Consider the following 22,407-nt stretch of genomic DNA (forward strand, 5'->3'; position numbering starts at 1 on the left):
ATTTAAGATCAAATTAAAAAAATGTGTATATAGCCGATATTCCCATTTAATAATTTATCAACATATATCAATTTACACCCTTAACAATACAATTTAGTCAGATCCAATACTTACACAAGCTTGTGTATTGTGGAAAAGTTGCCATGCCTTGTTGCAAAGAGCAATATGTATCTAGACTATATACTATTAGGCTATAAAGATCTAACAACATTGTGCATTTGTTGGGGGAAGCAACAAAGCATGAATACGACCTATGTACAGGTTATGAATAAAAACAGTCAACACATGATGAATGTGTAAGCAGGATTTTTTTAAACCTTTCCCCAAAACATTGGCATTTTTAAATATCTCCAATGAGCCAAAGAATATCTATCTGCACTTCCTAAAATCTGGTGAGAGTACATTGCAGTTTTAAGTGCCTTTATTTTTCAATATTAGTTCTGATACTTAATTATTGGATGTTTTATTCACTTTCATGTTAGGTGAAAGATATGTTATTTTTCCTTAAGGTCAAGATCTAAGTGCATGCATTGAAAACCAACACCAGGCTGAGTCACTGGGCTGATATTTCAGTTAATTTCACAAAGTCTATTATCCATCATCATCCTCAGGCTTACTCTCAGTGTCTCTACTCATGTGCTAGAGGGAAAAGCATTCTGCACTATTATAATCAGAACAGGAACTTGGGATTCAAAGATGAAGATGAGTTTGATGTGAAAAACTAAGGTCCATTCTCCATGGTTGTTTATAACTTAAGAAATGTGTTTGAAACATCTGCTCATTGTAGCCTAGGACTGAGGGTCATTTCCGAATTTGAACTTAGACATAGCTAGGTAAAGTTGTATTTTATTTTATTTTTTCTCAACAGTGTTTCATTCTCTGACCTAATATATGAAATGCATGTTTCTATGTGATCTTATCCATCTGAAAAGAGCACTCTTTGTTTGAACTTTGTGTTGGAGGTATTACTGCCAGAGGAAAAAGCTATGTTAGCCATTGTGCAAGAGATTCCAGAGATACAAGGCACTCACTGACACTATTATTTTCCTATTATTATTGCTTAATCATTCTGCCTTAGTTTATGTTATTACATTACTCATCTGACATGCAAATAGATCCTAAAACATTTCAACACTAAAGAGTATTCTCATTTCCTATTTTCTTATCGGTTTGTAGGGGTTAATGCTTTCAGACTTTCCATTTCATTATAACCAAACAGTGATAAGAACTTTCTTAAATTACACTTTATGACAATGAACAAACCACAAGATAATTTAAATGCAATTTGTTGTACAGAAAATATTTTCTTAAAAAATGTTAATTGATCTCAGTGTTCAGACATTAATCTAAAAACGCAATGCTATGTAATCAAGGCTGAGGAGCCCCTGTTTATATTGTCTCTGAGATGTGATTATTTCCCCACAGTATAATGATCTCTAATGAAAATGAAGAGTCATAAGGACATGGAAACATAATGAATTTTCAGTTGGAAATAAAACTTATAAAATAGGGACAATAGGAATGTTCAGTTCTTTTGGGGTGGGGGGACCATGACATAAACTAAAAGCTTCATTGGGGATGAACGTGATAATTACACACATATTTGGAATATTTATTTGTTCGTTACACTTTATTGATATTTACTTTAATTGTTTAATTCCGCACAACTGTAAGAAGAACTGTACTGAGAATTTGGGGGGCAAATTATATTTTAACAATTATGTTAGTAGGTAAACCGACTAAGATTATTTTAAAGTTTTTGTGAGGGCATATATTAATAATATGGAGAGTAAGTCAAAACTAATCACTTTATTATTCTATTTTCAAAACATTCTGAGTTAAATCGTCAATTTGAATTGTGAATACAAAAAATGTAAAAGTTTATTAAAAGGCATATGGAAAACATGTGTGTGTATGTATGTATGTATGTTTATGTATATGTATATATGAATATACGTGCTTTCCCAAATCATTAACATGTTTTGAAATGAAAACCAATATCTGCTATAAGGCATTATATAAGGCCTACTACACTAGACATAACAGGATTGGTAATTAAAATTTGATTTAAGTCGAACATTTCAAAACTGTCAAGACATTTAAATATTATGCATATATATACATATATATACATGTACAATTTGAAATATTAGTATGCATTTATATAAGTTGAAATATATATGAAAGATACCAAATATGAGCTCTAAATAAAAATAATTATAACTCTACAAATAAAAAAATAAATTATTATTAAGCATTTTGGTTAAGCAATGATCAAATATTTCATAATCTTTTAATTTATAATCAATTTATATGTTTATTTTGGAGTAATTGAAATAAAATAATTAAAACTGATTATTTGGTACTTGAGCAAGTTTAATTTTCTAAGAATTAATTTTATGCAAACCAGTTGTATCAGACTAGAAAAATTCAAATCTATAAACAGCTATGGAGAGTGAATGTGATTACTTTTATATTTGTTTTTCCACAAACAATTTTTTGAATCATCTTCCAAGTTGATAGCCTTTATGACCAAACTTTTCAATGTTTTTTGTTTGTGTTTTCATTGTGTAAATGTTACTGCCAGCATATCAGAGAACATTTTGAAGTGTGAAGATGAACTTTTCTTCTCATTTATCTAAAATAAAAATGTGTATTTCTGATTCAACTCATTAAATGCAGATATATTGTCCCTTTATCCTATATCTTGGGATGGAGATTTAGGGTTTTTTGAAAAAAGTAACAAATTCAAACACCATATCTAACAAAAAGTTTATTATCCTAACTTTCCCATTATCTGCTATCTACTATGTCCACCATGAAAAAAGAAAAGAAACAAAAACAAAATAAAGAGCGGAGGGAAGGAAATAAAAGATAGATATTTCCTCCTATTACTTAGAGATCAGAGAAAATATTTATTTAAAGCCACAGAGTAGAGAAGAGATAGATAGGCTGTGAGATCGATTACCATTGAGTAAAGCAATAAGCAGTCAAATTGTTTCTCGCTGAATATATAATTCAGCACACAAACATGCAGATGGCAAGGGACATTTTAAAATGAAAATAAATGTTAAATAAATTGTTTATCAGCAGTAGTAGAGTCAATAAATAATACCATGTGAAACCACATTCAAATCTGAAAGCAGAACACGTCTAGAAATGTTACTAATATTACAAAAGATGGCCTTATCAAGGAAGATAGGAGTAGAGCAAAAGCGAATCCATTTTCTGGAGAATCAGAGACTACCAGACATGCAAACAATGTATAAATTTACATAGAGAAGAGGTAGGAATCTAACTATTTAAACGAGATTACAATATGCAGTCCAGGTCAATAAGCAAAAGACACAGTTTGCTTACATTCTCTAAGCAGGAATGATAGAGACATTGACTTGAAAGTTTACTGTGGGACTGAACCACCCAGTCCTCAGCTCCACACACTCACACACAAAGTGGTATCCTGATTAGTTTCAAAGTTCTGAAACAAAACTAATACTTCTAACTGCTATATACATAGTAAGCATTAAAAAAACAATATCTTACATTTGGGGATTGTTAAAAGAGCTACATGTGAGTGGAGAAAGAGAGAGCAAGCATATCCACATATAAGATAAGTATTTAGCAATGGATTACTACCATTTCTCTGAGTTACTCTATCTACGTTTCCTGCAAAATAGAAGCTGAGTTTCTTAGTTGAAGGTAGTGACAGTTTCCTTCATTATGTATTTTGAAGTAATATTTTGCTAGTTAATATTTCTGTATATAAATACTAATTGATTTTGTACTCTTGCTTTTACCTAGGTTGTCAGTTTATTATCAAGGGATTACATTCAGGAGAGATTGATAACAATTAGTGCTAATGCAATCCCTTACTACATAGTGAGTGATGTGCAAACTAAGTAATAATGAGGCTCCTAACTAGTAAGGGAGTGATTATTTATGTTGGTCTCTAGGATAAATAGAAACAAATAGCAAAGTGCATGCAGTCAAAATTCCATTCATTATAAATTGTTTGTAATATATCTCTAATATTTTCAGTCTAAAGTTAGTTATTAATGAGCTTGTTATCAATAAAAAAACAAAAACAAAAAAAAACGCTTAGTTCAACATATTAAGGATCTGAAGTCAGAAATTCGATTTTCCAGATATTCCAAAAAATGATCTTTCCTAACATGAATATTGTGAAGAATACAGACAAGTATTTTGATTTTTTATTGCTGCATAACAATGTAACAACAATCTAGATGCTTAATACTAATTTTATTATCTTATAGTTTTTGTAGGTCAAGAGTATAGGAAGAGAATACCTGGTTTTTCTGCTCAAGGATTTGCAGGATAAAATCAGGATGTAGGCCAGCCTGTGTATTTTTAAGCATTGAGAAGAATCACTTGAAACTTATTTAAGTTGTCAAAATTCACTTTCTGGCAGTTGTATGACTCGGGTGCCCATTTTCTTTCTGGTTATCAGCTTGGTTTGCTCTCAGCTCCCAGAGGCTACAAACATGCCTTGTCATGTGAATCCCTCCACATTAAAAGTAAGCATTGGAAAATCTTGCTTTCATTGACTTATTCTCACACTTTGAATCTCTTTCATTAGGAAGAATCCAGTCTATTTTAAGGGATTCTCTAATAACTTAGAGCCATTGGAGGATAATATTTCACTTGAACATCAACTGATTTGTGACCCTAAAGATATCTGGACAATCCCTTCACCAGCACATAACCCACTAAATCAATGACTTGGGCAAAGTCTATTTACACCAGAGAAAGATGATCTTAAGAGGCAATCTTATAATTCTGCCTTATGTAAGAAGCAGGTGGATTGGAAACCTACAGGTGTCAAATTAAACCCATGTATTTAAGCATGACTGGAGCATTCTTCCACTGTCCACTAACATGGTAGAGGAAATCTATACTATATCTTCTAAATTGATAATGAAAATATATTATTTGAGTTTTATTTTTGAAACAGGTTTGAAATATCTTGTTACTTTTGACCCAAATTCTTTCAAAGAAACACTAGGATTTTGTGACTAGATAAGTAAGGAAATTTGAAAACAGACTACCTAAGCATGAAGAAAGTTCCGTATAAGATCACACTGAGCACATGATGTGATATACAGATGATGTATTACAGAACCATACACTTGAAACCTATGTAACTTTATTAACCATTGCCACCTCAATAAATTTTAATTAAAAAAAAAAAAAAGATCACACTGAGGACTCCCTTTCAAGAAACTTGCCACCACTCTTATCTATGCATAAACAGCTCTTGACATATTGAATTATCATTATTCCTTGAACATTCCACACAGAGTTATGTCTGCTCCACTTGTCATTTCATTCTTTCTACATGTATTATCAGGCTATCCTAGGGGTGCCTATGGACCTTCTTCTATTTTCAAAGCATTCAGTTGATATATTAAAACCTGTATAAAGTGTTATTCTGCAGAAGTCAATGTTCCTTTTTCTGGGATCCCACAGTAACTGAATGTTGGAATCCTCTCATAATTAATACAGCGAAGCCCTACCCTCAGTGTGGTGGTATTTGGAAATGGGGCCTCAGAGCGTTAATCAGGTTTAGATAATGTTATAGACATGAGGGCCCCATGATGGGATTAGTGTCCTTAAAGAAGAGGAAAAGAAACCAGAGCTCTTTCCCTCTTAGCCATGTAAGGGCACACTCAGAATATGGACATTTGCAAACTAGGAACAGAATCAACCAGCATTTCAGTCTTGAACTTCCCCCTCCAGTCCTGTGAGAACATAAATTCCTAAAGTTTAAGCCATCTGCCTTATGGAATTTTGTTATGCCAACAAAAACTGAATAATACATTTGTACACATCTCTACTTTGGAGTTTATTATATTCTATTTTTTGCTTAGTTCCTATGAGTTCTTGATTCCACATTGACAATAAATATTTTATAGTCATCTGCAAACGATGAGTACTTGTCATATTGCCTGCCTCAAAGTGATCATTCTGTAAAATATGGTAAAATATAATTGAATAAATAAGTTAAATGAATACAAGTCAATTAGAATAAAATGATAGTTTGTTTTTCTCTACATGCCAGCATTTTTTAATTACAAAGTTTGCTTTGCTAATTATCAAGTAATGTATAAAAGACTAACAACTATCAGGACCCTAAGAGATTAGAGTATAATCACTAGCTAAGCAGAAGAGAATTGAACCATTATGTATTCCATCAACATATGGGAAAATTTATCTGCCTGCCAAAATAGCACCTTTTATCATCCATAAAATTACTTCATTTTGATGGATCCTAGTATCTGCTCATAGTTTGGTAAAATATTGTTGGAGAAAAATAAATCACATGGTTTCCAGTCCTAAGTACAAAATTCCATTGGGTCAGTAAGTACTATCTACTTTCTAAAAATAATCAGCAGATAGAATCAGATAAGGAATTAAGTATCAAAGGGCAAACCTATATGTCAGACTAGTAAAATCACAGAAAGGAAGAATGAACTTATTCTCATGTCTTCATAGAGCACAGATGGAATTTTGAAGGCATTATATTTTATTTAAAAGTTAAGTGTCATCAATACCATATGAATAGCTCTGTATAATTTGAAATGGATTTCCTTAGTGAATTATACAGTATATTCTTGGTACAAGTTGAAATCACATAAAGTATATAGATGTACTTGTTTTTCTAACTAATAGGTTCTGTACCATTTCAAGAGGAGCATAAATCAGTATTTTTGTCTGATATTAAAAGATTGTATGCATCAATAAAACAAAAAGGCAGCCTACTGAATGGGAGAAGATAATTGTCAATGATACATCTGATAAGGGGTTATTATCCAAAATTTATGAAACACTCATTCAGCTCAACACCAAAAAACAAGCAAGTCAATTAAAAAACGGGCAGAGGACATGAAGGAGACATTTCTCTAAGAGGACATTCAGATGGCCAACAGACATATGAAATAATGCTCAACCTCACAAATCATTAGAGAAATTCAAATAAAAACCATAATGAGCTACCACCTCACTCCGGTCAGAATGGCTATCATCAATAAATCAATGAACGAGAAGTGCTGGTGAGGATGTGGAGAAAAGTGATCCTTGGTGCACTGTTTGTGGGATTGCAGATTGGTGCAGCCACTATGGAAATCAGTATGGAGGTATCTAAAAAAACTGGAAATAGAACTAGCTTATGACCCAACAATTCCACTCTCAGTTATCTATCCAGAGAAATCCAAGACGCTACTTCGAACAAATCTATGCACCCCTATGTTTATTGCAGCACCATTTACAATAGCCAAAACTTGGAAACAACCAAAATGCCCATCGGTAGATGACTGGATTAAGAAATTATGGAACATTTATATAATGGAGTATTACTTGGCTATAAAGAAGAATGAAATCTTACCATTTGCAAAAATATGGGTGTACCTAGAGAACATTATGCTAAGTGAAATAAGTCAGTCGGAGACAGACACATACCATATGATCTCACTTATATGTGGAATCTAAAGATCTGAATAAATGAGCAAAGTAAACAGAAATAGTTTTAGAGATATAGAGGAAAAACTGAGGCTTGCTAGAAGAGATGGGGGTGGAGATGAGGAAGAGGGGAAGTGATTAGACAGCATAAATTGGTAACTACAATATTGTCACGGTGATATGAAAGATAGTTTGGGGAATCTTATCAATAATGTTATAAAGATTTGTATGGTGTCAGATGGGAACATGTCTTATTAGGGAGACCACTTCATGGACGGTGTAGATGCTTGACCACTGCACTGTACCCCTGAAGCTGAAGTTGAATAATATTGTATGTCAACTATAAATTTTTATATATATATATATATATATATATATATATATATATATATATATATAGTCACAGGATATGGAGTATAGCATAGGGGATAGAATAAATGGAATTGTAATAGATATACACGATGTCAGAGGGGCAATAGATGGGGGGGTTTATCACTTTGTGGGGGTGAAATGTCTAACAATTGCATTGTTTTGTACACCTGAAACTAAAAAAAGAAGAAAAAAAAAGTCTGTGTGAAAGGATGATTCACATAGACATTTAAAAAATCTAAACAGTTTTTGAAAGTGGGACTAGAAATGTTCCAATCTGGCAACTTAAGTAAAATATTTATTAAATATAGAATAATTTTACATGTACTCAAATACACGGAAATAAAGAGTCTTTAGCCCACAAAATAGGAAAATAAAAGATTTGTGAAATTAATTTTGAGGCTAACATATTTTCAGTTAAAAAATCAAATAAGTCACAATATATAGTAGGCCATAATATGTGATAGGCAAAGTTTTGGGTTTACACATATCGATTAAACAAAATTTAAATGGAATGATTTTCCATTTCCGGTTTTTACAGTGAATTGTTTCATTTTCCAGAGTTCTGTATTCCCTATTCACAACTATAATTATATAGTATATAAAATGGAACTATAATGCCCAGTTCTGGACATGTAAAAATTATTTTTATGTTAATTCTCATGTCAAATTTTTATACAATAAACTCATTTAATAATCACCACACAATGTTTTGAGTTCCATGTGCCTGGTTTTGTGTTTATTTTGCCATATTTACTCATTTGAGCCTGCCAAATCTGAAAATAGGCCTCATATTCTACATTTTGCACATGAAGTTTGTATCTGAGGTTAAGATAAGTTAAATTAGCTGTGCAACATCAAACCACCAATAAGTGTGTTAAAGCCAGAATTGAAAAATAGGTATGACCTGCTTAAAATTTGAGACATATCACAATCTAAACCAAGAAAATTATATCCCAATTTTCTTTATTTCTCCCTCAACCATTTCACACAAAAGTTAGAATTGTGACATCGTATATGGGAGAAATGAAAAATTAAGAAGAAAACAACCTCATATTTGTGGTTTACCTATATAACAGATAAATACAAATTATTGAATTGGATGACATTAGTTATCCATTTTCTATGGAAGGGATATAGAAAACGACATATGTAAATTTCCGTAGCTGTTTTTAGTGATGTCACTAATAAATGTGATCATTTTCCAAACATACAATTTCATTTATTTCACCCAATCAATCAATTATCCCAATTTGGCAAGCTGGACTACATGCAAAGACAAATTCTCATAGGATTTGCTAAGAAAATTTACTTCCTTTTTAACAGTGAAAAACATTATTAATGTTGAAGAATTAAAATCAAAGCAACAAAAGAAACTTAATGGAATAGTGATATGCAATTCTAATTTATTCTTGGCTACTGCCCTCCAGCAAAGCTCTCACCTTTCTCCAAAGAAATAAAAGAAAAATTAACATATTCCCCTTATTGTCTAGAGATTAATTTTCTTCACTTTTTAAAATAGCGAAGAGCTTTCAAAGACTGGTTCAAAATTTGAGCTAATATTTGGACAGATTTTTCAGACATTAAAAATATTGTAGAAAATTTATCTCATGTTATGTATTTCTAACTCTTGGAATATGTAATTGGTGGGTAGGAGGGAATGTTAAGGGAACAGCCAGTCTATATGTTCTTGTGGTCCAATAAGACCACAGTACCAGGGCTCATAAAGGCCAACCTGCTACATCTTTCAGTTGCTTAGCTGGCTGATGTCTGAATGTTCTCTAGTAGCTACCATAAAAGGTAAAAATAATTACATACAACACGTTTTCCTACTCACCCATATTTCTTATCTATGAGACACTTTCTTCTCCTCTTCCGAGTTCCAGTTACCACATAAATGTCAACCTATACACTTTCTAATGCTCCCCAAATTTTCCCCTAATATTAATTTTATTTTGACAGATTGTCAAATTGCCTGTGAGTTCTGTGAACCCTTCAAGAATGAGTCTGAGAAAAGAAGGTTATTTCTTTACCTCCTGAGAAAATGAAAAGCTGTATTCAACGGTTACATTTTTAAAATTTCTAATATATGAAGGGTATGAAATGTTATTAAAATTTGAAAAACACTAATGAATCAACCATACAATTTAATGAGATTGGCATAAATGAAGTAATATTGGTGTCAAATCCAGAGCAACATATTCTAAGGAATTAAAATGATCAAATTCATTGCCATACTATACTTTTACTGGGATGTAAAGAAATAACAGTTCTGACAATTGCAACTCTAAAAAAGTGTGCTGACATTTCCACATCCAATATTTGAAATTATCCTTTTAGAGTTCTAATTATTGAAAACATGTCTATAGAATAAATAGTTTATTATATAATTTTAGAATGTAACCATAATATTTTTCCTGAATGTGATGGTGGAATTTTAAAAATACACCTCCTGGGGCCCAGTCCGGTGGCTCAGGTGGTTAGCACGCCATGCTCCTAACTCCCAAGGCTGCCGGTTCGATTCCCACATGGGCCAGTGGGCTCTCAACCACAGGTTGCCGGTTCAACTCCTCGAGTCCCACAAGGGATGGTGGACTCCATCCCCTGCAACTAAGATTGAACATGGCACCTTGAGCTGAGTTGCTGCTGAGCTCCCAGATGGCTCAGTTGGTTGGAATGTGTCCTCTCAACCACAAGGTTGCCAGTTCGACTCCCGCAAGGGATGGTGGGCTGTGCCCCCTGCAACTAGCAACGGCAACTGGATCTGGAGCTGAGCTGCGCCCTCCACAACTAAGACTAAAAGGACAACAACTTGAAGCTGAACGGCACCCTCCACAACTAAGATTGAAAGGACAATGACTTGACTTGGAAAAAAGGCTTGGAAGTACACACTGTTCCCCAATAAAGTCCTATTCCCGTTCTCCAATAAAAAATCTTAAAAAAAAAAAAAAAATACATCTCCTAATTTTTGTCGGCTAACAGAATGAAGACAAATTTAATATGTGTAATCTCAGAATTCTTTACTAATGCAGTATTGTATAGAAGTTGATAGACAAATTGGAATAAAAAAGACCTCAAGGGAGTAGTATAATGTTTTGTGTTTATTTAATCAATATGTGTGTTGTCACATATTTTTATAATTCCCTGTTTAGTTAAGACTTCTGATATCACTATAAAAGTCCATCTCTCATAATAAGCAACAGAGGCACTGAAAGGAATAATGGGTAATTTACAAAAACATTCTTCTTACAAAATTCAGAGGTATTCTACATAGTAAGGCTTTTACTACCTTATGTTCCAATCAGCTCATTGCCCATTCAACATTTATAAGCACACTACGCTGGATGTCAGACATTTGTTCATTCAATATAATCAATGTTATTGATCACATACCACTTGCCACAAATACCTTAGATACCATGTTTGCAGTTGTGAACGAGAGAGAAAAGTTTCTTACCCTCATGGAGCTTATATTTTAGTGGGGCATCAAATATCAAATGTATAGATACTTCATTATATTATATAATTTCTGGAAGTGTTAATGCTATGAAAAAATAGAGTAAATGATGGAAGGATCTACTTGGGTGTTGATTTTAGATATAAATGTTAGACAGTGACTATGGTGATGAAGAGATATTTCAAGACACGTAAATGAAAGGAGGTACTACCCTGCTTCCCCAAAAATAAGATCTAGCTGGAAAATCAGCTCTAATGCGTCTTTTGGAGCAAAAATTAATATAAGACCTGGTATCATATCATATCATATCATATCATATCATATCATATCATATCATATCAGACCCGGTCTCATGTTATAGTAAAATAAGACCGGATCTTATTATAATTTTTGCTCCAAAAGATGCATTAGAGCTGATTGAACAGCTAGGTTATTTTCAGGGAAACATGGTGAGCCACCTGTACAGAATTTAAGGTGAAGAAAACACCAAGAACAATAGTTCAGAATCTGGAGCATGTTTGGCTTGTTGAACACAACAAGAAAGCCACTTGGAGGTGAATGGTAAGGTGACTGGGGGATGAGTTTGAGGACACCGGCCATGGGGACCTTGCTGACTACAGAAAGGATTTTTTGTAAGTACGATGGGGAGCTATTGAACATTTATAATTCTGAAAGCCTGTTCTAGAATCTGTGTTGAAAAATCAGTGTCATTAAGATGAGTAAAAATAGATAAGCCAGTTGGAAGGCTGCAGCAGAAGTTCAGGCAAGAGATAAAGAAGCAAATAATACTGATTTCAGTTCTAGAATCTCTTAAGGCATGCCAACACAGGGAAAAAGAGAAAATCTGGAGAAACAAGGAAAGCATAATAAACAGATTTGCATATCAGATGTCGTGATTCTGCGTGGTTCAATGGCTTTTATCAGTCATCCCAAACAGACAGCTCTAATCTTGATTTTCTTTCTGAGCTTCAAACTCAGATATCAAACTACGCAAACAAAATTTCCACTTGGCTGTGTAATAAGTATCTCAAAATAAAATATTAGAAGAGAACTCCAACTGACAAGCCCTACAATTAGATAATAACCTTGTGTTTCCTACTTCGTTAAATCATGCAATTTTGTTACTGGTATCCTGACATTGTTATGGAAAATGGCGGAGACCGAGAGACTCAGACAGCATGCAGAGATCAGGGAGAACACAGTTTTATTACACTGGGGGGCTCAGCAGGATTGTTCCCAAAGACTGAGCACTTACTGGGGTCGGACACTTTATTTTATAGGGTTAGGCCTCTGGGTTTGGAGGGATTGGCACCATTGCTATTGCAGCACTAGGGATTGGTTAAATCTGGCCGGGGTGCGGGGGAGGTCCGTCCCTAACAGCTGTGATTGCTCAACACTGTTTTGATGGGAAAGCCTCTAACTGCTGTGCTCCCAGGAAAACTGCTCCGATATGATATCGGAGGAGGAGGAGGGGAACAGAAAGCTCCTAGCTGCTGTGCTCGCAGGAAAAAAAGTCTTAACGTTTCAGTGTGTCTCCGTGCGTGCCCTGGACCAAGAGAAATGTGCAGTATAGAAGAAATAGGGTATATTAGATAATTGGCCAATCCAGAGAACAGAGAGCTAGTGCTCACAAAGACCCGAACCCCAGATGGCATGTCAGTTACAGATTATATCAGGTAAAATCGCAAGATACACGGGTTAGGGCATTCCAGGTCATGCTAGAGCTGGTTGGTCAGAGATAAGGTAAGGGTAATAAATCATTTCTTCAGGTCTTGAGGACAGCTCTGAAGTCTGTTCCGGTGTTCCTATGTCTGGTTTCATGGGAACATAGGCAGGGGGTTATTTCACCTTAGGGCTCAGGAGCTTAAATGTAACTTATGTGAAGATGTTAACTTTAGCCTGTCAGAGGTCCAGTCGTAGTGACCGTTAGTCAGGTCCATGCTATTGTCTTCTGTTGTCTCTGGGGCTGCTGATTATCCAGGGCAAAGGCGATACATGAGTGTATATTACTATGTCCCGAATATTGGAAATAAGCAGGGATGTTTGAGTGGCAGTTTCCAGAACCCTTCCTTATAAAGTAGCTTGGGAATAATCTTTGTTTTGTTTTTCTCAATTTTTTTCTTTGTTCTTTTCTGCCTGTATTATGGTCAGATCCATGGACAGTGAGTGACTCTCATGGATCTGCATGGTCTGTGAATACAACAAGTGTAGAAATTTAGCCACTCTATCTACCATTAGATCCTCAGCCTTTTTATCCTGTCACAGTTGGCTCTCTGGTTGTTGAAAGATAGGTAATATTTCAATGCTTATATAAAAATCCATCTGACTTTCACACTATTCCTTGGATTATTTTTTGGCTGACCTAACCCTACAAGGTATTTTTTAAAGCACTTTAATGATGGTTAAGAAAATAAACTGATTTCATTGCCCTTATGATTCACTGTCTCTGATAGTTCTCAAATGTTTCTTAATGTTTTATAAACTTCAAAAACATTAAATTGGCCAGTGAATTTCATTCTACCCATATGCTATTCTAATTCAACTCAGGTGAGTCTTGATAATTGAGATGATACCTGAGAAAGAGGAAGCTAGATCATTTATCCACCAAATTGTGTGAGTCACTAGTTAAACCCATGGCACTTTTTGCTGTAAGCAGCCAGACTCAGGTAGCTAGAATGATTTCAGACAAAGACTTGTAGGTGTCAGATAGAAGTCTTACTAATGTACAGGAAAAGGAAAAGTCAGTTCCAGGGATATTGGCAGGACACTGACTTCTAGAAAAACCCTTCACATTGACACTGCAAAGTCACTTTCTTTTCCAAATCACAGGTCAAGCATACATGTGGACCAAACACTTCTGAAAGTGGGACACGATGAGAAATTGATTCTTGAGTAAGCTATACTCATTTTATTTACTAGCATTCACTAAAAGACTGCTTAGATTAGTGTGTTTCCTTTAACAGTGAATTGAAAGAAAAATAAATGTTTTTGATAGTATAGTCTAATATTTACCAAAAATTGAGATGAAAAAACATGAAAGATAAAAGAACAGTATAAACCACTTTGGAAGTAATCTCAATATGTGAGGCTGTTTAAGTAAAGTATAAAAATGCCAGGTGGATTAACTCTAAAAACCATTACACTGCAAATGTTAATTAGTTGGCAATGTTTCATTATTGGGACATTAGAAGCAGTGATGACAGTAGAATAATTTGAAAGTTCAGGCTCACGTGATTCTCAAAGAGGAGTAATCGATTCAAATTATACCTTATGAGTCAGATAACTAGGACTGAGAATTATTGCTTTAGTCGATATTGTGTAGCAGTTTATACACTATTATGGCAATGGCATTGTAATATAGTGAATCAGGGAGCCAGCAAATCTAAAACTGAGTGGAATTCAGAAGACATAATGGATTTTGCCAATTATTGTCCGAGGAGTGTAGCAAATTTACATTTTAGGACAGTAATATTTTACTACCTAAACAACTTTGTGTGAAATGTACATAATATAATGTTTGAATTACAAAGTTGTAATGACTAAGAAAGGATTATCCCATAAAAGTAAAAAATGTCAAACTGTATAACACACAAGGTATCTATAACTACTGTTACACTTCAATTGTATTATTATAAAGAGGCAGAGAGCATAAAATTGTTTTGAAATTATATTAGTTTAATTTAGCACATGTTTATTTTAAAGTAGATTCTTTGTGGCATGTTTCATACATCTGAAGCTAATATAATATTGTATGCCAACTATAATTTTAATAAAAATTATTTGGAGGTGCCAAATTTTTAAGAAAATTTCAAATATAGACAAATATTTTTTCTGATATTTCTAATATGGATGACTAGGTTCAAAAACTGTATTTACTCTATTTCCTTGTTAAAAACTGTTCTTGATTTTCTGTTTTAATACTTCTGAAAAAGGTGCAGGTCATACATTTGGTATATTCTAAATAGCAACACATATTTTCTCGTTCAGAAGTAATTTTTCCAGGGATATAAATTCACCTGATGTTATCTGTATTGTGTCATGCTTTTTTGAATTTCATTATTTTTTTTCACAATTTTTCTCTCATGAAGAAAAACATATACATGAAAAACTACATTAAACAGAAGTTTAAACTACATTAAAACAGTTTAACAAAAATTTATCATGCAAGCACCCATTAAACCAAAATCATAGGAATAAATGGGACATTGCCCCATTCCCCAATTACTCATGTGCCCTTCAAAGTCAAAATCAATATTCCACCCAAGAAATAATTAAAGTAACTACTATATTGACTTAGTGTGTTTTAAAGTCTTATTATATATATTACCTTATATATGTGTGTATATATATATATATATATATATATATATACATACATATATATGTATATATTTATATAATTCAATTTTTTAAATTATTAATTAATAGTACTCATAAAATATACACTCTAAGTTTCCAATCTTTTGAAATTGTTGAGACAATGCAGGATATATGGTCAGCTTTTCTTTTTTGTAAGAAGCTGTTCTATTTTTCAAAAATAGTTTTTTTGAGATATAATTCACAAGGCATACAATTCATCCATTTCAGGTGTACAATTCAATGTTTTTTAGTATATCCATAAATATATGCAACCATCTCCATGATCAATGTTGGAATATGTTTATCTCCCCCATAAGAAACCCCTAACCTTTCACTATCACCTAACCACACACTGCCTCATACCCCAATCCAGGCCAAATTAACCACTGGTATGGTACATTTTTAATAAATATTGAATAAAAAAATATTAATTAAAATCCAAATTTTATTCAGATTTTCTTAATGTTCACATAAGACCTTTTTTCTCTCCCACTATCAGATTATATTTCACATTTAGTTGTCATGTCTCTTTAGGGTCTTCTTGGCTATGACTATTTTTCAGACCAAGCAGAGCAACTTCTAGATTTGATTGAATGGACCATGCACTAGTTAGATATAATGGGCTTTGAGCAGAATACACCAACTTCCTGAGATGACTGATTTGGGGTTTCATGTGCTCTGTGCCTACTTTCTGTCTCTATTGTTTTCCCTCTTCAAAACTTTCATATGGGTGAATCATGTAGTATATTGTGTTTGTGATGGGCTTCTTTCACTTAGCACAATTCTTTTCATGGTTCATCCATATTGTAGCATGTATCAGCACTTTATTCTTTTTTATGGTTTAATAATATTCCCTTGTATGGACATACCATTGTGTTTATCCATTACAAAATTAATGGACATTTTGGCTGTTCCTACTTTGGGTTAGAATATTTATAGCAATATTAAGAATAATATTGCTATAAATATTCATAGCATCTGTGTGAAGAATAATTTATTGGCTCTTGAGTTTATGTTTAGCAATTTAAATTCTCTTTGGTATATATTTAGGATTGGAATTTCCATGACATAGTTCTATATGTCATATGAGGACCTTGCAGACTGTTTTCCAATGCAGCTGTATCATTTTTCCTTTCCGCCAACAATGTATGAGGCTTCTGATTTCTCTACATGCTTGTCAACATTTGTCGTTATCTGACATTTTTATTCTAGCTTTCCTAGTGTATATGAAAGGGTATCTCATTGTAGTTTTAGTTGCATTCCTTGATGAGTAATGATGTCAAGAATTTTTCACATACTTATCGGATATTCACATATTTTCTTGAGAAATGACCATTCAGATTGTTTGTTCAAATTTCAATTGGGTTATTGCCTTTTTTATTGAATTGAAAGAATTATTTATATACTTTAGATGTAAGGCTTATGAGATATGTAATTTATCTCATTCCATAGGTTGCATTTTTACTTTCTTGATGGTGTCATTTGAAAACCAAAAGTTTTATTTTTAACAAAATATAATTTATGTATTTGTCATTGCTAGCATGTACTTTTTTTTTCAGTTATGAAAAATCCTTCGCCAAACCCAAAATTATAAATTAGCCAGATACTTTCTTCTAGGTTTTATAGTTATTAATCCATTTTGAGTCAATTTTTGTTTATAGTTTGAGATAAAGGTGAAGTTTATTTTTCACATGAACCATTTGGTTTTTCAAGAATCATTGATACAGGTTAGCTAGCATGTCTCTAGGTAGACAGGGAGGTCCCTGGCGGAATACACAAAGACAGCCATAACCTAAAACTCCAGGTTTTGAAATCACTCCTCACTCTAGGACATAATGTAACAAGGCCTTGAGATTAATCAAAAAATTCCTTTTGGCCTGACAAACAGAGCAGATCTGATAGATAAGAGTGGGTTACTTTGCTAATTCCTTCAGGATGGGCAAGCAGAACAAACCTGGTAGATGAATTTCATCAGAGGACGCCAATTCCCTTCAAACAGTTCCCTTCTTCAAACAGCTCCCCTTCCCCAAACTGGCAAGGGAAGGTATAAAAGTAAGAGCTTTTGCCTCAGTCACAGGGCAACCCCATTCGGGACCCCTCCCACTCGGGAGCTCTGACTTTTTGCTTTCAATAAACTATCTACTTTTTAAAACTCTTTGCCTTTCCTGGGTCCCTGTTTCCATTCTTTGGTCTCACGAGACACGATCCCAGCCCACACCCAGAAACTGCCGGCAGATCCAACATCATTTACATCATTTGGGGACTCACAGGAAAAACATTCCTATATCACTATTTCTTGAGAATAAAATTAAATAGACACTCTTGTCAAAAATCGAAACATAAAGGTATGGGTTTATTTCTGCAGTATTCATTTTATTTAATGGATTAAATGTCTTTATTTTGTCAGTAAAACACTTTCTTGATAACCGTTTCTTTGCAGTAAGTTTTGAAATTGGGAGGTGTGAGTTATTCTACTTTGTTCTCTTTTTCAGGACTGATTTAGCTATTCTTGGTCTCTTGCAATTCCACATGAATTTTATCATTGAATGTCAATTTATGCAAATAAATCAATTTGGATTCTCTTAAGAATTCTTAAAATGTAAAACGGAAACAAAAACAAAAAACAACATATTCGATTTTGTCTTAAGTTGATATTGCTTCTAGTTAAATCTTCCCATTTCTCTAAGTACTTGCAAGTAAAGGATCCTTAGGAACTGTACATCTGCGGGAGTATTCATGGGGCTGAAGTCTGGGAGCTTGTCAGCCTTGGAGGCATGATTTCCCATGTTAATTTTCGTTTCCTTTTGAGATCTGCAGAATCTGAACAAATTTCTAGTGATATTGTGTAGTGAGTTGAAATGTGCTGCTTATGCGTTAGCTCCAAGGGGCTGTTACCTCCTGCGTTGTTTCAACCCTCTTACATGTCTCAGCTTCTCTCCCCCACTGTCTAACACAACTGTAAGGACACAGAATGCTAGGTAACCAGTCTGTATCTGCACGTCCCGGACGAGTCGATTATTTAATTACAGTTGTATTGGAATTCCCTGTGGGGCCACTGCTTGTTTTGAGGATTAACCTCTAACACCTCTCCATATTCTTAGTCACCTAAGGATGCCCAAAACTTGAGCTGCAGGGAATAAATGTCCATTATCTTCAGAGATGAACAAATTCAGACTTTCATTTATCCAGCAAAAGGTTTTGTTCAGACTTGCAGTAAGCAATTCCAATTGAAAAGCCAAAATTATAAAAAAAACAGCCAGCCATTGTATTTTTCCTCCTGTCCTGAGTTATCTCAACCCTAAACCTTTAATGCCACCTTGAGGATTTTTAAAAAAACAGCTCAAATAATGTTAGGGCTTCCGACCTTAAAATGGAGAAGTCCAGAATTCCAAGAAAAATACATTCCTTTCTCCTGTTGGAAAGCAGGGGGCCAGTGGGCCCCTGCTGGTATCTAGGACCTAATTTGGGTCTACAGGGTAGTTCTGGGTGCGCTTCTTTGGAAAGCTGCTCACTGTGCCAACTAAATATTGACATAAGAAGCATCCAAACCTGAAGAAAACTTTAATGAGTTCATTTGAGCCAAACTGGTGGCAATTGCTGGGAGGATAATCTTAATAGATTAAGAAAATGCTCCAGAGAATGGCAGTTTTGCAGCTTATTTTATGCATTCGTATCAAAGGAGGAGACATAAGGAAGGTTACATGAAATCCATTGGCAGTAGATTATGGGTGGGGGGAAAGTAAAAGGGGGTAGTCTCCGGAATTGTATAAAAAGTAAAATGGAGAGACATATACATTTTATGTTGTTGGGCATAGGATAGATAATAATTAATATTTTACATCACATCGACATGGTATTCAGAGAACAAGATAACCAGGGGTTCTGTTGTTTCCTGCTCTGGTGAGGTGAGGTGGGAGTCCAGAAAAAGAGATTACTCTGATATCCCAAGGGCATGTTACCTTAGATGCATAAAAGACAATAGACAGGCTTTCTTTAGGTAAAGACAGAACTCTGTCAGGGAAGCTATAGGGTAAATACGTGACTATCCACCATGATCTGCTTTAGTTAGGGATTTTTTTATGTTCAGACCCTCCTATGTAGTTAATTTTGGACTCTGAGTTTGTAGGGCCTGCCACACTGGTCTCCCCTGAGCTTGTGTCATGTTTAGTATGTTGCCCCTTCTTTGTCCTGAGTGTGTGTGTGTGTGTGTGTGTGTGTATGTGTAATTTTTGTTATTTTTCAAATTAACTATTCTATATGTATGTATGTGTACAAAGTAGAAGCCAATCCATAAACATCAAATAATAAGTATATCAGGGCATTCTAGACATATGAACTGTAATTGACACAAAACACATTTATTATATTTCAGAAATAGTCAGAAAAGATCAAAAATAAAATTATATAAGTAAGTGTAGGTCATTTTAAGTATGAATAATGCATGTAACTTTCTGGAAGTATAATTACATTTTTATTTATGTTTTCTCTAAAAAACAGAATATTTGTGGAACTAAAACGAGATTTTAGTATACATATTTCTAGATAATATTTGAATATCCAATTAAAGGGATTGCTTGCTAAATTACATAACAATAAAAGAGAATAAAAAACTATAATCAATAAATAACAAAAAAAGGAACTTAATTTTTAAAGAACTACTTCAAAATAAGGATTTTAAGTCAGAATCGATCCATGGTCACATCTATTTTTTTTTAAGTCACTAATGAATTTTACTCCCTAGAACATATGTATCAACTAAGATATATAAGTTAATAAGGAATCAGCCAAATTAATTACTAGGTATTGTTGGAGAATGAAACAGTCCTAAAATACCCCTCTGTACCAGAGAGAAGAGACAAAAGAGAAAAGAGAAGAGAGAAAAAGAAATGGTTAATTACTGAGTAAGCATTGACTGGTTTACATTCATATAAGGTTGCATGAAAATGAATAAACAAAGGTAGACAGAACATCTCAGAAATTTCAACAGTAAAGTAGAAGAAAGAACAATTAAAACTTCTCTTATCTCCTTAAGAGACAAAGGAGTTGCACCTCCTAATTGATAGTCTCCTGTACATCTCCTCAGAGACCCCTGTGATAATTCTGGTGGAACATTTTTACATATCTAGAGGTTATTTGGCCTGCAAACTTGGAGATAAATTTACATTGTAAAAACTGGAAACTGAGCTTAATCCCTGGGGAGATTTATCTCTATACTGTGTTAGAGTCAGATTCACTATGTCTCCAAGGAAACACTCCACAAAAATGAAGAGGGTAAATGGTCTATTATCCATTTATAAACGGGGAAAATAATTTTCCTTTACCCTTACAATGTCTCCAATAGAAAATTAATCATTGTTTAGAATGAGCACATATTTCTTTCTGGCTTACCTCTTTCAAGCCTTTTGTTGCCTTTCGACTATATTAAAACTAGATACATTGCAGAAAACTATTATAATAGCAATACAGATTCAAAGAATTCTGTCCTGTGAAGATATTCACACTGACTCCCCCTACCCTAACTACCCGCCTCAGGGAAAAAAAAAAAAAAAAATTCAGCAGACAAAAGCACATTTATTTTAATATGCTTGATCTATAAATGTGTATACTATCTGCATTATTCTTTGAACTTATTGTAAATACCTGCCTCACTCATTCATTAATAATGGGTTAAACAATTTAAATACATGTTCGTTTTATATTTGTCTGAAAGTCATGATTTTATCTGTATTGAAAAATATTTTTAAAAATATCTTTTAAACAGATAGGATTGGTAGCAAGAAACTTGAAAATAGATTCAACTGACTTAAAATATGCATAATAAAATACAGAAAATATTTTGGTCCATATATGTGTGTGTTCAGAAGATCAGGTGAGCAGTGATGTTACTCTGGCCCCAGATTCTTTTCATTTCTTTAATCTATTTTTTGCAGTTTTCTTCTTCCTGAGGTTGGCTACTTTAAAGTTCTTGAAGGAGACCAAAGTTTTTTCTCCCCAAAAGGTGCCTTTTCAGATTTTACGCTAATTATTAAGAAACAAAAAACTCAGAAAAAACCTTTGACCCTCCCCCTTTCGTGCCTAAGAGATTAGGATGGAAAGGCTTGCTCCAGGAAGGGAAACTTAGCAGATTCATTTTAGCATTAGACAGGAAGATCCAAGTGGGGCCCATGAGCTAGATTCCCCCACTGTGTCACATTGTTTCTGGGTTGCCTAGCAGGAATTTGTCTGCCATGTGCATTCAGCTCCTTTCAGCTACCTGTGAATTGCCGTTTTTTCCCTTTTGAAATCCCAGATCCCTTTCCCCTTCTCTCCTTTGTCCTTAATTGTATGCCTATATATGTCTCAACTGCCCAATGTCTTTGGGGGTCTCATTGTTATGGCACGCCTGAATGTGCATTCATATAATAAAGTTTAAATATTTTCTGTCATTAATCTGTCTCTGTTAATTTGATTATTAGCCCAAGTAGAGAACCCTAGAAGGTGGCAGGAGATTTGCTTTTTTTGGTCTCTTTTTCTCAAAATAGAAATGAACACTCATCATCTAGATATCTTGCCATAGTTACTTTAAGCTTGAAAAGTATATTTGAAGAATCAACAGTCCTGCAATTTTCTCTGAATATGTTGTTGAAGAAAGTCAGTGGGTCCATTTCCTGTCACGCAGAGGAAGCCAAAGTCTGAAGAAACAGCGGTTTGTTTTTGCAGAGAAAAATGGGTTTATTTGTCAGGTAACCAGATGAGACCAGAGACAA

This window comes from Rhinolophus sinicus, chromosome 16, assembly GCF_057876585.1.
Source record: "Rhinolophus sinicus isolate RSI-liver-muscle chromosome 16, RSI-T2T, whole genome shotgun sequence".
Lineage (NCBI taxonomy): Eukaryota > Metazoa > Chordata > Mammalia > Chiroptera > Rhinolophidae > Rhinolophus > Rhinolophus sinicus.